The sequence below is a fragment of the Myxocyprinus asiaticus genome, chromosome 26, assembly GCF_019703515.2.
Source record: "Myxocyprinus asiaticus isolate MX2 ecotype Aquarium Trade chromosome 26, UBuf_Myxa_2, whole genome shotgun sequence".
NCBI lineage: Eukaryota > Metazoa > Chordata > Actinopteri > Cypriniformes > Catostomidae > Myxocyprinus > Myxocyprinus asiaticus.
In genome coordinates this window covers 5,962,757-5,978,306 of record NC_059369.1, presented here as the reverse complement: position 1 = coordinate 5,978,306, position 15,550 = coordinate 5,962,757, and the positions used below count along the sequence as shown (strand labels likewise).

Genomic DNA, 15,550 nt, shown 5'->3' with positions numbered 1-15,550 from the left:
CTTCAGTCTGTTTGCTAGTATTTTTGCTAATATTTTTAGATCTGTATTCAGCATTGTAATCGGTCTGTAATTTTTCAAATCTGTTTTTTCTCTTTGATTCATTTCTCTCTTCTTAAAAATCTCATCATACACTTCCTTCAGAATATGGCTTAAACTATCTTTAAAAGCTATATAAAATTCACTCCCTAAGCCATCTGTTCCTGGACTTTTCTTTCTATTTAGTTCACTTATTGCTTTTTCTATCTCATCTTCCACAATTTCTTGATCACACTCTTTTTTGTCTTCTTCTCCGACTCTTTGTCTTTATTTGTCTCAGTAACTCCTCTTTCTCTTGTTCTTTTATTCCTTCTGCACTAAAAAGTTCCTCATAATATATTTTTATCTCTTTCAAAATGTCCTCCTCCCCTTCCACTACTTCTCCATTTCTCTTTTTTATTTCTTTTATTGTTTCAGATTTCCCCTTTCTTTTTTCTAATACAAAGAAGAATTTCGTACATTTTTCTCCCTCTACTATGTATTTTGCTTTGCTTCTTAACATTGCCCCTTTTATATTTCATTTCTTTCCATGTTCCTTCTATCTCTTTAATTTTTTGTATATCCCTTTTCTCTTTGTTTGATTCTCTTTCGAGCTCTTCCTTTATTTCTATTTCTTTTCCCTTTTCCCTTTTTTGTATTGCACCACAGTATTTGATTGAATATTTGGTCACTATGTACCTCACGTTTTCCCACCATATTCTCTTATCATCTTCATACATTCCATTTTCTTTTTCCTTTTCTATGATTTCCATTATTTTGAGTTTATATTCCTCATTTTTAAGAACCTCCGTGTTTAAAATCCATATCCCCGGCCCTCTTTTCACTGCATTAAAATCCACCTGTATTAAAACCAATTTGTGATCACTTAAACTTGTTTCTTCATACCACATTTCCTCTATACAATTCTCCAAATTTCTGGTTTGGCGTATAAAATTCCTCACAATCTGTCTCCTTGAATATTCCTTTTTCTTTTCATTCCTCTCTCTCCATACATCTATCATGTTGTTTTCTTCCATTAGCAGTTTTAATTCTTTTCTTCCTGTATCTGTTTTGAAAACCATCCCTTCTGCCACGTCTAATTTACTAAAAACCGTGTTAAAATCTCCCATAATTACAATTTCCTTATACTCCTTTATCAGATTTCTTAAAACACTAAAAAACGCTTTCTTTTCCTTCTCCTCTGTTGGTGCATGTACATTTACCAGGATAAATTCTTTCCCTTCATATTTCATTTCAACCATCATGCATTTCCCAATCTCATCCTTATGTAAAATCTTACATTTTTTTTTTATCCAATTCATCTCTTATTAAAACAGCTACTCCTCTTCCTAACTTTCCATCACCGTTATGGTATAAAATTCCCCCATTCCACATCTTTCTAATCTCATTCATACAATCTTCTCTCCAATTTGTTTCTTGCAATACAACAATAGCTTCTTTTTTACACATTTCTTTTACTTTCTCAAATTTGTTCATGTCCAAAAGTCCTCTTGCATTAAATGCCCCAATTCTTAAAACCATAAGGAAGAACAATGAATACTTAAACATCATAACTTCAGTGGTTCTCCTCTAGTCCTTTTAACACTTCATATCTGTTCATACATTTAAGTATTCCTTTTCTGAGCACTCTTTTTTTTCCCACTTTCTAAATTCGGTGTTACCTTAATCGATCTTCTTCTTGTTCTCCCTCTCCCCGCACTGTCTCTCCTCTCCTCCTCCATTCTTTCCATCTCTTCATTTTTTATTTCTTTGTTTAGTTCATTGTTCCCTTGTTGCTCCTTTTCAGCTCTGTCCAGAAAAAATTCCATACTTGAAGTCATTTCCATTGGTGTCCATGTTTCCTCCTCGCTTTGTGTTTGCTCTCTTTTTATCCTTCCTGCTCCTCTCCCTCCTCTCTCTCCTCTTCATTGTTTGTTTCTTCTTCTGTTTCTTTTTCTTGTATTTCCTCTATTTCCTCCTCTGGATCTTTTTCGTTCTTTCCTTCTTCCATCCGCCTGTCCACCTGCTCTTCTCCATTCTCTTCTTCCTCCTCGTTCTCCATCCAGCACTCACATTTATTTAAAAGTCTCCCTGCAATCCGGGCACTTGACAGAATTGCAATCCCTCGCGATGTGTCCCCTCTCATCACACTTGTAACACCGGAATTCTGGGCAGTCCTTCACCACATGATAGCCGGGCTCATGCACAACCGCCAGGTTTTAACCTGGGGGCTGTGCATTACTCGGAAGTATTCAGGTCCCTCCGCCGTCTCCAGTTTCGTGCTATATGGCAGGGAAATCACCTCTTTTGGGAATCTGGTTTTGACAAACCTTGTGCCGTCTTCAATGTCCGTTCCCGGATATACCCTCCTTTTTATCATTGAGATTGGGAGTACTCCTCATCCCCTCAGTTTGTTTACAATGTCCTCATCCTCTAAGTGAACAGGCAAATGCATAAAGGAAACCACGTAGTCCCTGTTTGGCAGTTTTTTAACTTCACATTTTGTTCCTTTTATCATCAGTCCATCCATCAAATCTTCACAATAATCCTCTTTTTCCAAAGTCACTTCATATTCCTTTGCTTGTTTTGGTCTAACTGCTAAAATCTTTCCTCCTCCGATTCTCTCTGTGACCGCTTTGATTATGTCCTCAGCTCTCGCTCCTTCCAAATCAACAGTCACCGTTGCTTCTTTCAAATAATTCCTCTTTTCGAATGCTTTCTTCATTTCTGTATCTTTTCCATTTTCAGTGCTCAGGGGCTCAAGCAAAATTGCAGCCAGTGCCTTTACAATGAAAGTAGCAAATGTGACACCACAACGCTGGTCAGACAGTTCCAGGATGATCGCAGAGGAAAAACTTGTCAGAAGTGGGATTTGAAGCGGGTTCGATTCCCGGACAGGGAATGTGTTTTTGTCGATCCAACGCTGGCATCTTTGACACAAGTTCAAGCGGCAGTGAGTTTGAGGGCAAGGCAAGTAGGGCCTCCAAGTGGTAAAAAGCACACTCCTTCGAGCCGGAACTGAACCAGCGACCTAAGGATGGCCAATGCAACATCTACAGACTTGCGCTCTACCAGCTGAGCTAAAAAAGGCACAGTATATTGACTGCATGTTCCTGATTCACAGAGCTAATGGTTCCAGGGGGACATGGCATTGTAATGGCGTGGGAGTCAGGGAGTGCAAAAAAATAGAAGCCAACCGAGACAGCCAGTAGTCAAACCTAGAATCTTCTGATCCGTAGTCAGATGCGTTAACCATTGCGTCACTGGCCCGCTGTCTGTTTGGCCCAGTGGCCTGCATTTTGCTGATTCCAGAGTGACAGGGTGCCCATTGAGGTGGTGTGCTTGAAAAGTGCTAGTTACCTAGTAATCGTTAAAAAAAGCCACAAACACACACACATACAAACCAAAGCTTGGAAAGAACGATAACTCCTATTTTCAGTGCTCAGGGGCTCAAGCAAAATTACAGCCGGTGCCTTTACAATGAAAGTAGAAAACATGACACCACAATGCTGGTCAGACAGTTCCAGTATGAATGCAGAATAAAACCTTGTCAGAAGTGGGATTTGAACCCACGCCTCCAGGGGAGACTGCGACCTGAACGCAGCGCCTTAGACCGCTCGGCCATCCTGACATTCGGTGAGAAGGGAAGGACCTCGGTCATTCAGTTAGGCAGCACGTCAGTCTCATAATCTGTAGGATGTGAGTTCGACCCTCAAAGTTTGTTTTTAGGACAAATGAGAGACTTTCTTTTCTGGAGGTAGAAAACCCAATCTTGCTCTTCAGTATAGTTTGCAAGGCGGCCTCGGATGCTCTCACAGAGAGGTTAATAGCAGCCCTTCCCTGGTGGTCTAGTGGCTAGGATTCGGCGCTCTCACCGCCGCGGCCCGGGTTCGATTCCCGGTCAGGGAACGTGTTTTTGCCGATCCAACGCCTGCATCTTTGACACAAGTTCAAGGAGCAGTGAGTTTGAGGGCAAGGCAAGTAGTGCCTCCAAGTGGTAAAAAGTACACTCCTTCGAGCCGGAATTGAACCAGCGACCTAAGGATGGCCAAGGCGACATCTACAGTCCTCCGCTCTACCAGCTGAGCTATCGAAGGCACAGTATGCTGGATGCTTGTTCCTGATTCACAGAGCTAATGGTTTTTTGTTTTTATTAATTTTTTTTTTTTTTAGAAAAAGGACCAGGCTGTCATTTGCCACAGAGCAAGCAAAATGAACGAAAATACATGAATCCCCCCCAACCTATTTCCAAGGATGAATGAATAAAAATCACAGCTGTGGCAGGGGGAAGTGTATTAGTTAAAGCAATCCAGGAGAAGCAAAAGCTTACAGCACCTGGTATTCCCAGGAAGGCTCCCATACAAGTACTAACCAGGCACAACCCTGCATAGCTTCCGAGATCGGACAAGACTTGGCTTGACCTTTTCTTTTCTTTTTTTTTTTTTAAGAATCCTTCAAAGGCAAATGTTTAAAACCTATCCTCTTCTTGAAGATCACTTTGTTTATATGAAAATGATCTCACCCAAATACATTAAAAACCTTTCCCCTGTTTTCATAATTGTCATTGCCCAACAGGCACCTTCCAATTAAATTCATTTAGAACTTTAGAAACACTGTTTGTGAACACTTTAAAAAAAACTCTCCCAACTTGTCTTGTTTTTTAAAATAAATGTACAGCATTTCTATGTATCTTTCCGTCTTTCCTTTAAAAACACACCATACATCAATTAGATTTTTCTCTTTTTTGCCACAGTTCTTCTTTCCCATATTGCACTTTTGATCAACATTAAGAATAAATGTATCCCTTTTTTGTTTTTACAATTTTTATCCCACCCAAACATTACCACTTTGTTCCACTCCGTTTCTTGCCCATCCTCCTCCCCTCTCAAATCATTTATTAGCCATTTACATTTTCCATAAAACTCTTCCAGCTCTTTACAGTATAAAAAAAATGTAAAAACCCCTCATCTTCTTCTTGACAAACTTTGCATCTTGCACTCTCCTCCATCCCAATTTTATAAAGTTTCATTTCTGAAACAATTGCTCTGTGCCTTATAAGGTACTCCAAACTCTCCAGTTTTGTTTCCACAATCACCCCTTTCATGTTTCTCCATACATTTTCTTCTTTCAGATCTTTAAAATGCTGCAACCAATACTCATTTGCAATAGGTTTCTTAAAAACTTTGTTCCTAAAAATACCATAAAACACCTTTACAGTACAAGCTTTAAAATCGTGTAGTTCCTCCCCTATCCTCACATACTGTATATCTCCATTTCTTTTTGTCCTTCTTCCATTTGTCGAGTTTTCTGTAACCATTCTTTTGGTATTGCTTTTTTTTTTTTTTTTTTTTTTTTTATAATTTCATACTTATTTATTATGTCCTGTTTATTATAGTCCTCCTTTGCCTCCTCCATTGTGTCCACTATGAACTGTATTGGTAAAAAACCTTCTTTAAATTCATATAAAACATCCCTCACCTTCGTTATTCCCACTTCTTTTTACTTTTAAAAGTAAAAATATTCGTTAAAACCGGCACTTCCCCAGACCTCATAAAAATAGTTTTTTCTTCATTTATTTTTCCTCCTGATGCCTTACAAAACTTTTGTACTTCTCGCATGGCTATTTCCACACTCTCCACTCCATTAACTACTACTGTTGTGTCATCTGCATATTGGAAACATTTTTCTCCTTCCTTACCTTCTTCCATTTCTACACCTCTTATTTCTCCTTCCTTTCTTATAGCCAGGCCTAACGGTTCTGCTACAAGTGAGTATAAAAGTGCCGATAAGGGGCATCCTTGTCTTATAGATCTTGTTATTTTAAAACATTCTGTTAAAAACCCATTGCATTTGATCTTTGTTAGTGCTCCTCTATATACAATTGTAATCCACTGAATAAAATTCCTCCCAAACCCCAAACCCTTTAAAATTCCAAATAAATACTCATGTTCTACCCTGTCAAGGGCCTTTTCAAAGTCTAGACTAATCACATATCCATCTTTCTTTTTTTCTTTCATGTATCTTATAATATCTCTTATGCTACTTGTTGTATCTGCTATAACCCTCCCTTTCACCCCATATGCTTGATTTGTCTTTAATATATTTGGCATCACTTTCTTCAGTCTGTTTGCTAGTATTTTTGCTAATATTTTTAGATCTGTATTCAGCATTGTAATCGGTCTGTAATTTTTCAAATCTGTTTTTTCTCTTTGATTCATTTCTCTCTTCTTAAAAATCTCATCATACACTTCCTTCAGAATATGGCTTAAACTATCTTTAAAAGCTATATAAAATTCACTCCCTAAGCCATCTGTTCCTGGACTTTTCTTTCTATTTAGTTCACTTATTGCTTTTTCTATCTCATCTTCCACAATTTCTTGATCACACTCTTTTTTGTCTTCTTCTCCGACTCTTTGTCTTTATTTGTCTCAGTAACTCCTCTTTCTCTTGTTCTTTTATTCCTTCTGCACTAAAAAGTTCCTCGTAATATATTTTTATCTCTTTCAAAATGTCCTCCTCCCCTTCCACTACTTCTCCATTTCTCTTTTTTATTTCTTTTATTGTTTCAGATTTCCCCTTTCTTTTTTCTAATACAAAGAAGAATTTCGTACATTTTTCTCCCTCTACTATGTATTTTGCTTTGCTTCTTAACATTGCCCCTTTTATATTTCATTTCTTTCCATGTTCCTTCTATCTCTTTAATTTTTTGTATATCCCTTTTCTCTTTGTTTGATTCTCTTTCGAGCTCTTCCTTTATTTCTATTTCTTTTCCCTTTTCCCTTTTTTGTATTGCACCACAGTATTTGATTGAATATTTGGTCACTATGTACCTCACGTTTTCCCACCATATTCTCTTATCATCTTCATACATTCCATTTTCTTTTTCCTTTTCTATGATTTCCATTATTTTGAGTTTATATTCCTCATTTTTAAGAACCTCCGTGTTTAAAATCCATATCCCCGGCCCTCTTTTCACTGCATTAAAATCCACCTGTATTAAAACCAATTTGTGATCACTTAAACTTGTTTCTTCATACCACATTTCCTCTATACAATTCTCCAAATTTCTGGTTTGGCGTATAAAATTCCTCACAATCTGTCTCCTTGAATATTCCTTTTTCTTTTCATTCCTCTCTCTCCATACATCTATCATGTTGTTTTCTTCCATTAGCAGTTTTAATTCTTTTCTTCCTGTATCTGTTTTGAAAACCATCCCTTCTGCCACGTCTAATTTACTAAAAACCGTGTTAAAATCTCCCATAATTACAATTTCCTTATACTCCTTTATCAGATTTCTTAAAACACTAAAAAACGCTTTCTTTTCCTTCTCCTCTGTTGGTGCATGTACATTTACCAGGATAAATTCTTTCCCTTCATATTTCATTTCAACCATCATGCATTTCCCAATCTCATCCTTATGTAAAATCTTACATTTTTTTTTTATCCAATTCATCTCTTATTAAAACAGCTACTCCTCTTCCTAACTTTCCATCACCGTTATGGTATAAAATTCCCCCATTCCACATCTTTCTAATCTCATTCATACAATCTTCTCTCCAATTTGTTTCTTGCAATACAACAATAGCTTCTTTTTTACACATTTCTTTTACTTTCTCAAATTTGTTCATGTCCAAAAGTCCTCTTGCATTAAATGCCCCAATTCTTAAAACCATAAGGAAGAACAATGAATACTTAAACATCATAACTTCAGTGGTTCTCCTCTAGTCCTTTTAACACTTCATATCTGTTCATACATTTAAGTATTCCTTTTCTGAGCACTCTTTTTTTTCCCACTTTCTAAATTCGGTGTTACCTTAATCGATCTTCTTCTTGTTCTCCCTCTCCCCGCACTGTCTCTCCTCTCCTCCTCCATTCTTTCCATCTCTTCATTTTTTATTTCTTTGTTTAGTTCATTGTTCCCTTGTTGCTCCTTTTCAGCTCTGTCCAGAAAAAATTCCATACTTGAAGTCATTTCCATTGGTGTCCATGTTTCCTCCTCGCTTTGTGTTTGCTCTCTTTTTATCCTTCCTGCTCCTCTCCCTCCTCTCTCTCCTCTTCATTGTTTGTTTCTTCTTCTGTTTCTTTTTCTTGTATTTCCTCTATTTCCTCCTCTGGATCTTTTTCGTTCTTTCCTTCTTCCATCCGCCTGTCCACCTGCTCTTCTCCATTCTCTTCTTCCTCCTCGTTCTCCATCCAGCACTCACATTTATTTAAAAGTCTCCCTGCAATCCGGGCACTTGACAGAATTGCAATCCCTCGCGATGTGTCCCCTCTCATCACACTTGTAACACCGGAATTCTGGGCAGTCCTTCACCACATGATAGCCGGGCTCATGCACAACCGCCAGGTTTTAACCTGGGGGCTGTGCATTACTCGGAAGTATTGAGGTCCCTCCGCCGTCTCCAGTTTCGTGCTATATGGCAGGGAAATCACCTCTTTTGGGAATCTGGTTTTGACAAACCTTGTGCCGTCTTCAATGTCCGTTCCCGGATATACCCTCCTTTTTATCATTGAGATTGGGAGTACTCCTCATCCCCTCAGTTTGTTTACAATGTCCTCATCCTCTAAGTGAACAGGCAAATGCATAAAGGAAACCACGTAGTCCCTGTTTGGCAGTTTTTTAACTTCACATTTTGTTCCTTTTATCATCAGTCCATCCATCAAATCTTCACAATAATCCTCTTTTTCCAAAGTCACTTCATATTCCTTTGCTTGTTTTGGTCTAACTGCTAAAATCTTTCCTCCTCCGATTCTCTCTGTGACCGCTTTGATTATGTCCTCAGCTCTCGCTCCTTCCAAATCAACAGTCACCGTTGCTTCTTTCAAATAATTCCTCTTTTCGAATGCTTTCTTCATTTCTGTATCTTTTCCATTTTCAGTGCTCAGGGGCTCAAGCAAAATTGCAGCCAGTGCCTTTACAATGAAAGTAGCAAATGTGACACCACAACGCTGGTCAGACAGTTCCAGGATGATCGCAGAGGAAAAACTTGTCAGAAGTGGGATTTGAAGCGGGTTCGATTCCCGGTCAGGGAATGTGTTTTTGTCGATCCAACGCTGGCATCTTTGACACAAGTTCAAGCGGCAGTGAGTTTGAGGGCAAGGCAAGTAGGGCCTCCAAGTGGTAAAAAGCACACTCCTTCGAGCCGGAACTGAACCAGCGACCTAAGGATGGCCAATGCAACATCTACAGACTTGCGCTCTACCAGCTGAGCTAAAAAAGGCACAGTATATTGACTGCATGTTCCTGATTCACAGAGCTAATGGTTCCAGGGGGACATGGCATTGTAATGGCGTGGGAGTCAGGGAGTGCAAAAAAATAGAAGCCAACCGAGACAGCCAGTAGTCAAACCTAGAATCTTCTGATCCGTAGTCAGATGCGTTAACCATTGCGTCACTGGCCCGCTGTCTGTTTGGCCCAGTGGCCTGCATTTTGCTGATTCCAGAGTGACAGGGTGCCCATTGAGGTGGTGTGCTTGAAAAGTGCTAGTTACCTAGTAATCGTTAAAAAAAGCCACAAACACACACACACATACAAACCAAAGCTTGGAAAGAACGATAACTCCTATTTTCAGTGCTCAGGGGCTCAAGCAAAATTACAGCCGGTGCCTTTACAATGAAAGTAGAAAACATGACACCACAATGCTGGTCAGACAGTTCCAGTATGAATGCAGAATAAAACCTTGTCAGAAGTGGGATTTGAACCCACGCCTCCAGGGGAGACTGCGACCTGAACGCAGCGCCTTAGACCGCTCGGCCATCCTGACATTCGGTGAGAAGGGAAGGACCTCGGTCATTCAGTTAGGCAGCACGTCAGTCTCATAATCTGTAGGATGTGAGTTCGACCCTCAAAGTTTGTTTTTAGGACAAATGAGAGACTTTCTTTTCTGGAGGTAGAAAACCCAATCTTGCTCTTCAGTATAGTTTGCAAGGCGGCCTCGGATGCTCTCACAGAGAGGTTAATAGCAGCCCTTCCCTGGTGGTCTAGTGGCTAGGATTCGGCGCTCTCACCGCCGCGGCCCGGGTTCGATTCCCGGTCAGGGAACGTATTTTTGCCGATCCAACGCCTGCATCTTTGACACAAGTTCAAGGAGCAGTGAGTTTGAGGGCAAGGCAAGTAGTGCCTCCAAGTGGTAAAAAGTACACTCCTTCGAGCCGGAATTGAACCAGCGACCTAAGGATGGCCAAGGCGACATCTACAGTCCTCCGCTCTACCAGCTGAGCTATCGAAGGCACAGTATGCTGGATGCTTGTTCCTGATTCACAGAGCTAATGGTTTTTTGTTTTTATTGATTTTTTTTTTTTTTTAGAAAAAGGACCAGGCTGTCATTTGCCACAGAGCAAGCAAAATGAACGAAAATACATGAATCCCCCCAACCTATTTCCAAGGATGAATGAATAAAAATCACAGCTGTGGCAGGGGGAAGTGTATTAGTTAAAGCAATCCAGGAGAAGCAAAAGCTTACAGCACCTGGTATTCCCAGGAAGGCTCCCATACAAGTACTAAACAGGCACAACCCTGCGTAGCTTCCGAGATCGGACAAGACTTGGCTTGACCTTTTCTTTTTTTTTTTTTTTTTAAGAATCCTTCAAAGGCAAATGTTTAAAACCTATCCTCTTCTTGAAGATCACTTTGTTTATATGAAAATGATCTCACCCAAATACATTAAAAACCTTTCCCCTGTTTTTATAATTGTCATTGCCCAACAGGCACCTTCCAATTAAATTCATTTAGAACTTTAGAAACACTGTTTGTGAACACTTTAAAAAAAACTCTCCCAACTTGTCTTGTTTTTTAAAATAAATGTACAGCATTTCTATGTATCTTTCCGTCTTTCCTTTAAAAACACACCATACATCAATTAGATTTTTCTCTTTTTTGCCACAGTTCTTCTTTCCCATATTGCACTTTTGATCAACATTAAGAATAAATGTATCCCTTTTTTGTTTTTACAATTTTTATCCCACCCAAACATTACCACTTTGTTCCACTCCGTTTCTTGCCCATCCTCCTCCCCTCTCAAATCATTTATTAGCCATTTACATTTTCCATAAAACTCTTCCAGCTCTTTACAGTATAAAAAAAATGTAAAAACCCCTCATCTTCTTCTTGACAAACTTTGCATCTTGCACTCTCCTCCATCCCAATTTTATAAAGTTTCATTTCTGAAACAATTGCTCTGTGCCTTATAAGGTACTCCAAACTCTCCAGTTTTGTTTCCACAATCACCCCTTTCATGTTTCTCCATACATTTTCTTCTTTCAGATCTTTAAAATGCTGCAACCAATACTCATTTGCAATAGGTTTCTTAAAAACTTTGTTCCTAAAAATACCATAAAACACCTTTACAGTACAAGCTTTAAAATCGTGTAGTTCCTCCCCTATCCTCACATACTGTATATCTCCATTTCTTTTTGTCCTTCTTCCATTTGTCGAGTTTTCTGTAACCATTCTTTTGGTATTGCTTTTTTTTTTTTTTTTTTTTTTTTTTATAATTTCATACTTATTTATTATGTCCTGTTTATTATAGTCCTCCTTTGCCTCCTCCATTGTGTCCACTATGAACTGTATTGGTAAAAAACCTTCTTTAAATTCATATAAAACATCCCTCACCTTCGTTATTCCCACTTCTTTTTACTTTTAAAAGTAAAAATATTCGTTAAAACCGGCACTTCCCCAGACCTCATAAAAATAGTTTTTTCTTCATTTATTTTTCCTCCTGATGCCTTACAAAACTTTTGTACTTCTCGCATGGCTATTTCCACACTCTCCACTCCATTAACTACTACTGTTGTGTCATCTGCATATTGGAAACATTTTTCTCCTTCCTTACCTTCTTCCATTTCTACACCTCTTATTTCTCCTTCCTTTCTTATAGCCAGGCCTAACGGTTCTGCTACAAGTGAGTATAAAAGTGCCGATAAGGGGCATCCTTGTCTTATAGATCTTGTTATTTTAAAACATTCTGTTAAAAACCCATTGCATTTGATCTTTGTTAGTGCTCCTCTATATACAATTGTAATCCACTGAATAAAATTCCTCCCAAACCCCAAACCCTTTAAAATTCCAAATAAATACTCATGTTCTACCCTGTCAAGGGCCTTTTCAAAGTCTAGACTAATCACATATCCATCTTTCTTTTTTTCTTTCATGTATCTTATAATATCTCTTATGCTACTTGTTGTATCTGCTATAACCCTCCCTTTCACCCCATATGCTTGATTTGTCTTTAATATATTTGGCATCACTTTCTTCAGTCTGTTTGCTAGTATTTTTGCTAATATTTTTAGATCTGTATTCAGCATTGTAATCGGTCTGTAATTTTTCAAATCTGTTTTTTCTCTTTGATTCATTTCTCTCTTCTTAAAAATCTCATCATACACTTCCTTCAGAATATGGCTTAAACTATCTTTAAAAGCTATATAAAATTCACTCCCTAAGCCATCTGTTCCTGGACTTTTCTTTCTATTTAGTTCACTTATTGCTTTTTCTATCTCATCTTCCACAATTTCTTGATCACACTCTTTTTTGTCTTCTTCTCCGACTCTTTGTCTTTATTTGTCTCAGTAACTCCTCTTTCTCTTGTTCTTTTATTCCTTCTGCACTAAAAAGTTCCTCATAATATATTTTTATCTCTTTCAAAATGTCCTCCTCCCCTTCCACTACTTCTCCATTTCTCTTTTTTATTTCTTTTATTGTTTCAGATTTCCCCTTTCTTTTTTCTAATACAAAGAAGAATTTCGTACATTTTTCTCCCTCTACTATGTATTTTGCTTTGCTTCTTAACATTGCCCCTTTTATATTTCATTTCTTTCCATGTTCCTTCTATCTCTTTAATTTTTTGTATATCCCTTTTCTCTTTGTTTGATTCTCTTTCGAGCTCTTCCTTTATTTCTATTTCTTTTCCCTTTTCCCTTTTTTGTATTGCACCACAGTATTTGATTGAATATTTGGTCACTATGTACCTCACGTTTTCCCACCATATTCTCTTATCATCTTCATACATTCCATTTTCTTTTTCCTTTTCTATGATTTCCATTATTTTGAGTTTATATTCCTCATTTTTAAGAACCTCCGTGTTTAAAATCCATATCCCCGGCCCTCTTTTCACTGCATTAAAATCCACCTGTATTAAAACCAATTTGTGATCACTTAAACTTGTTTCTTCATACCACATTTCCTCTATACAATTCTCCAAATTTCTGGTTTGGCGTATAAAATTCCTCACAATCTGTCTCCTTGAATATTCCTTTTTCTTTTCATTCCTCTCTCTCCATACATCTATCATGTTGTTTTCTTCCATTAGCAGTTTTAATTCTTTTCTTCCTGTATCTGTTTTGAAAACCATCCCTTCTGCCACGTCTAATTTACTAAAAACCGTGTTAAAATCTCCCATAATTACAATTTCCTTATACTCCTTTATCAGATTTCTTAAAACACTAAAAAACGCTTTCTTTTCCTTCTCCTCTGTTGGTGCATGTACATTTACCAGGATAAATTCTTTCCCTTCATATTTCATTTCAACCATCATGCATTTCCCAATCTCATCCTTATGTAAAATCTTACATTTTTTTTTTATCCAATTCATCTCTTATTAAAACAGCTACTCCTCTTCCTAACTTTCCATCACCGTTATGGTATAAAATTCCCCCATTCCACATCTTTCTAATCTCATTCATACAATCTTCTCTCCAATTTGTTTCTTGCAATACAACAATAGCTTCTTTTTTACACATTTCTTTTACTTTCTCAAATTTGTTCATGTCCAAAAGTCCTCTTGCATTAAATGCCCCAATTCTTAAAACCATAAGGAAGAACAATGAATACTTAAACATCATAACTTCAGTGGTTCTCCTCTAGTCCTTTTAACACTTCATATCTGTTCATACATTTAAGTATTCCTTTTCTGAGCACTCTTTTTTTTCCCACTTTCTAAATTCGGTGTTACCTTAATCGATCTTCTTCTTGTTCTCCCTCTCCCCGCACTGTCTCTCCTCTCCTCCTCCATTCTTTCCATCTCTTCATTTTTTATTTCTTTGTTTAGTTCATTGTTCCCTTGTTGCTCCTTTTCAGCTCTGTCCAGAAAAATTCCATACTTGAAGTCATTTCCATTGGTGTCCATGTTTCCTCCTCGCTTTGTGTTTGCTCTCTTTTTATCCTTCCTGCTCCTCTCCCTCCTCTCTCTCCTCTTCATTGTTTGTTTCTTCTTCTGTTTCTTTTTCTTGTATTTCCTCTATTTCCTCCTCTGGATCTTTTTCGTTCTTTCCTTCTTCCATCCGCCTGTCCACCTGCTCTTCTCCATTCTCTTCTTCCTCCTCGTTCTCCATCCAGCACTCACATTTATTTAAAAGTCTCCCTGCAATCCGGGCACTTGACAGAATTGCAATCCCTCGCGATGTGTCCCCTCTCATCACACTTGTAACACCGGAATTCTGGGCAGTCCTTCACCACATGATAGCCGGGCTCATGCACAACCGCCAGGTTTTAACCTGGGGGCTGTGCATTACTCGGAAGTATTGAGGTCCCTCCGCCGTCTCCAGTTTCGTGCTATATGGCAGGGAAATCACCTCTTTTGGGAATCTGGTTTTGACAAACCTTGTGCCGTCTTCAATGTCCGTTCCCGGATATACCCTCCTTTTTATCATTGAGATTGGGAGTACTCCTCATCCCCTCAGTTTGTTTACAATGTCCTCATCCTCTAAGTGAACAGGCAAATGCATAAAGGAAACCACGTAGTCCCTGTTTGGCAGTTTTTTAACTTCACATTTTGTTCCTTTTATCATCAGTCCATCCATCAAATCTTCACAATAATCCTCTTTTTCCAAAGTCACTTCATATTCCTTTGCTTGTTTTGGTCTAACTGCTAAAATCTTTCCTCCTCCGATTCTCTCTGTGACCGCTTTGATTATGTCCTCAGCTCTCGCTCCTTCCAAATCAACAGTCACCGTTGCTTCTTTCAAATAATTCCTCTTTTCGAATGCTTTCTTCATTTCTGTATCTTTTCCATTTTCAGTGCTCAGGGGCTCAAGCAAAATTGCAGCCAGTGCCTTTACAATGAAAGTAGCAAATGTGACACCACAACGCTGGTCAGACAGTTCCAGGATGATCGCAGAGGAAAAACTTGTCAGAAGTGGGATTTGAAGCGGGTTCGATTCCCGGACAGGGAATGTGTTTTTGTCGATCCAACGCTGGCATCTTTGACACAAGTTCAAGCGGCAGTGAGTTTGAGGGCAAGGCAAGTAGGGCCTCCAAGTGGTAAAAAGCACACTCCTTCGAGCCGGAACTGAACCAGCGACCTAAGGATGGCCAATGCAACATCTACAGACTTGCGCTCTACCAGCTGAGCTAAAAAAGGCACAGTATATTGACTGCATGTTCCTGATTCACAGAGCTAATGGTTCCAGGGGGACATGGCATTGTAATGGCGTGGGAGTCAGGGAGTGCAAAAAAATAGAAGCCAACCGAGACAGCCAGTAGTCAAACCTAGAATCTTCTGATCCGTAGTCAGATGCGTTAACCATTGCGTCACTGGCCCGC

At 38.7% G+C, this 15,550-nt stretch overlaps 1 protein-coding gene and 6 non-coding genes across 7 annotated transcripts in view; 3 read left to right on the top strand and 4 right to left on the bottom strand.

Moving 5' to 3' along the window:
- LOC127417036 (uncharacterized) overlaps positions 1-15,550 on the top strand; it is a 374,311-nt gene that overhangs the window by 173,540 nt on the left and 185,221 nt on the right. The window lies entirely within an intron of this gene.
- trnal-cag (transfer RNA leucine (anticodon CAG)) lies at positions 3,564-3,646 on the bottom strand. Its single transcript has one exon. It is a non-coding gene; the product is annotated as a tRNA-Leu (tRNA).
- On the top strand, positions 3,853-3,924 carry trnae-cuc (transfer RNA glutamic acid (anticodon CUC)). Its single transcript has one exon. It is a non-coding gene; the product is annotated as a tRNA-Glu (tRNA).
- Positions 4,026-4,112, bottom strand: trnay-gua (transfer RNA tyrosine (anticodon GUA)). Its single transcript is given in 2 exon segments — positions 4,026-4,061; positions 4,076-4,112. It is a non-coding gene; the product is annotated as a tRNA-Tyr (tRNA).
- On the bottom strand, positions 9,697-9,779 carry trnal-cag (transfer RNA leucine (anticodon CAG)). Its single transcript has one exon. It is a non-coding gene; the product is annotated as a tRNA-Leu (tRNA).
- trnae-cuc (transfer RNA glutamic acid (anticodon CUC)) lies at positions 9,986-10,057 on the top strand. Its single transcript has one exon. It is a non-coding gene; the product is annotated as a tRNA-Glu (tRNA).
- On the bottom strand, positions 10,159-10,245 carry trnay-gua (transfer RNA tyrosine (anticodon GUA)). Its single transcript is given in 2 exon segments — positions 10,159-10,194; positions 10,209-10,245. It is a non-coding gene; the product is annotated as a tRNA-Tyr (tRNA).